Below are 3,468 nucleotides of genomic sequence, written 5' to 3'. Positions count from 1 at the left end.
TGTGAAATGCTTAGTAATTAGGAAATGAGCTAGATCCTTCTATAACAGTGTGTATATTGACGTGAATATAATGGCCTCAAACAAACTCCTGCGTGCTATTTGTGAGCATTTACTGGCACTGCCAAAGTAGTGTGCACTGATAGGCAGCAGGCTACTCTGGAAAAACACAAGCAGACATTCTCCATCCACGCTCACAGAGATATGTGAACAGTGAGCAGAATAAACCCTTGTAGGGAAAAGTGCTGAAGGGCTCAAAAGTTCATGCTTTGACTCTTGGCCCCAGAATCAACTGCTTTTAATTGAGATAATTAATATAGTTATGTATATGACACAGCACTGATAAGCATTATAACAACACCAGTATCTATTTTTCCTGTAATCATGTGAGCTCTAAATGACTCCTTGCCTGACTGTGACATTTACTGGTAGTGATTACATCATTACTACTGTATGATAGCACAGAAAGTTACAAAACAAACAGGAAACATTATACCCTACCTTTTGAACCACATCTCTTTTCAGACACAGCAAATCTACATTAATGGCAGGCAGTTAATTTACAAATTAATTTACAAATGTTCAGGCTAAGATTTCCCCCCTGCTACATCTGATCTTTGTGCTGCTTGGACAGCAGAGTGAGATGGCGAAGCAGAAACAGCCTTTAAAGGCAAGGCAGGGTTGTGGGGTTTCCCTGGCCCCCCCTAGAGCTCCTAGTGTCACCAAAAGCCCCTGGGAGCACAGGATGAGCCGGGGCTGACCACAGGGAAGCTGGGGGCAAGGCAGAGAAAACGTCCTCGTTCTGCAGCTGTTCACGGCTCCCTGCAGCTGTTGAGGTCTGCAGGGAGCGGGATGTGCTCTGGGGCAGCCTGGGGGAGTCAGGCTGGGAGGGACGCATCCTCAGTGCTTTCTGTCATCAAAATCTGCCCTGTTAGGTGATGCTCACTCTTCCATTTCAAATATGTGGCACAAGCCCTTTAAATATGTTTTCTGAAGAGCTGCTAAATGCTAACATCTGAAGTAAATAGCTGCTGTTTTTTCCCCATTTGTCTTGTTTGAGTAATTATGTCATTATATATGAAAGTGATTGTTTTATGTGTGCCAAGAAAGAATAAAGAAGACCTTTGATGAATACAGTGAGCAGCATGTAAATGTGGTGAAAGAATGCAGAGGCAAATGAATGACCTTTCTGAAACAGAATTTCTCCCTGCACCACCATTTTCGTCCACATTAAATTCAGTTAATGCGTTTACTTTTTCCTGCTGTGTATATGATAGCTGATTCCTCAGTGCTTCCTTTTCCTAATAAAATGCACATTGTCCAAAGTGTTTGCAATGTTCTTCAAACAAGCTACTGTGGGCCTGTCTATGAGCCAGACAGCGGCTGGTTGTACAAAGCAAAACATTTCCTCTTTCCAGAGTTCTCACAGAGTGCTTCGAACTTTAGGATTTCATCAGACCATGTTTCTGTGATTTTTTTATTAATGCTGAGCTATGGATGGTCTTTAGTCACCTCTCCCAACCCCTACAAACTTAAGTTAAATGAAATTAAAAAACAAAAACAAACAACCAAAAACAACAACAACAAAAAACAACACCCTAGTTTAATTACTAATTATTTATTAAAGACTGAACAAGCAATGGAAAATAAATAAGTTTTTGTTTCTCAGGGCTGAGGGCCTATGGAACCAGATTAGACTCCCTGAACCAATCCCTCTTTAACTGTATACAGCATGGATGCTAGGTCTCCGCACCTAGGAAATTATGGGACAATTTGTAATATTCACACCTTTTTACTTCTTAACTACCTTTTTTTTTTTCTCCTTTTTTTTTTTTTTTCTGTGCATGACAGACAGTAGGCCCAGTAATTCCAAATCTTGTCATGGCATTTGATAAACTCTGCTACAGCGTTCATTTTTTTTTGCTTGGCAAGAAACATGGTAATGTTTTATTTTGCACTTCAGATGCTTTGATTCCATCCTTCATCTCCCAATTCACCACCCTGACAGCTTAGACTAATGAGAAGAATGTGAACCAAAACTCAACGAGTTCCTACACCTGAGCTTTTGTATCAGGCTGCCTGCTCCTAGTAGGTGCTGATTTCTGTTTACAAGGTGATTTCTCTCTCTTTATTCTAAAATTTCTGAAGTATAGATACAAGGAATTATGTAGGGGATTATCACTGGCTTCCTATTTACTTGGGAGAAAGCTGCCAAGGTAGCTATGGAAAGCAGGCTGCTAGATAAAAAAATAAATGTGCATCTAAAGGTATGAAGTCCAGCACAAATGCTGAAACTCCTCTAGGGAAAATGCCAGCTTATACAACCAGAAAGCTGCAAATTTTACCAAGTCATAATGGGGAACCAAGGCAGGTCACATATCTCAGGAATACTGTGCACTGATGCTTCTCTTTACAGCTGGCTTACAGTCCTGAGTGTCATGTCCTGCCCCTCCAAAATATATTGAAGATAGATAGAATCATAGCCCAGAAGATTAACCTCACATCTGGAGTGCTAATTCTGAGATGAACTTCCACAGGATCACAGAATAAGAGACTGCTTCAATGGTTCTGTTAAATGATGCGACTCATGTGGGCCTTAAACATCCTACAGAAAAACTGTGTTCCTTCTTGGTTCTGTGCCACAGTGGTGAAGAGAGGGCAAGATGGATAAAGTGGCAAAGAGGTATCCATTAATTTCTTTTTTTTGACCACTGAGTTATTCACTGTTACACATGTAATTGCCAAATCACTTTTCTGTGAACACTATATAGGAAGAAAATGTTCATTTGGACAGTTGATCACAAAAGCTTTAGAAGCACACATCTGAGTCAGTTTTAAATGTGAGGGTTACTCACCCAAAGCACAGCAATGCCAGGATATGAATGATGGAGCAAGTCACCTAGCATGGTAGGAAATGCCAAACACTTGCACATTCTAAACATGGGAAATGCAAGTTTTTCTCTCTGAAAAGGGTACCAGTGACAATCCTAGATTTGTATTGTGTCTGCTGGCTACAGCTTGTATGAGCAACCAGCTGAACAACTGATCACAAGTTAATTAATTAATGAGAGTCATCACCTGTTTGTGGGCAATTCACAAACTCACATTTGTTACTGTCATGGCGTATTTGACCACCCCGAGCTAAGAAGTGACTTTTTAAGCTCCAGAAAGCAAAGTTACCAAGGTACAAAATACCAGATGCAGTTGCGAGGGGTTAACAGCTCATGTTTCCCCTTACCTTCAGGTTGGAGCTCAGGCCTTCTTCCAACACTTCCAGTGTATGACCACAGATTTTGCCCTTTCTACCTCTCAACAGCTTTGCTCAGTCTGCCGTTTCCCACCTGGTGCTGCTGTGTAATCCTATTCAGTCCCCATACAAACAGCAGGGCCATGAGGGATGCTGGGGACATGAGCAATGCTTCACAGGAGAAAAGACCAGCACCCTCCTTATTTCACTGACACTGTGATCCT

This window comes from Anser anser, assembly GCF_964211835.1.
Source record: "Anser anser genome assembly, chromosome: 5".
NCBI classification, from domain to species: Eukaryota; Metazoa; Chordata; class Aves; order Anseriformes; family Anatidae; genus Anser; species Anser anser.
The sequence above is the reverse complement of the archived record's forward strand: the minus strand, read 5'-3'. Positions refer to the sequence as shown.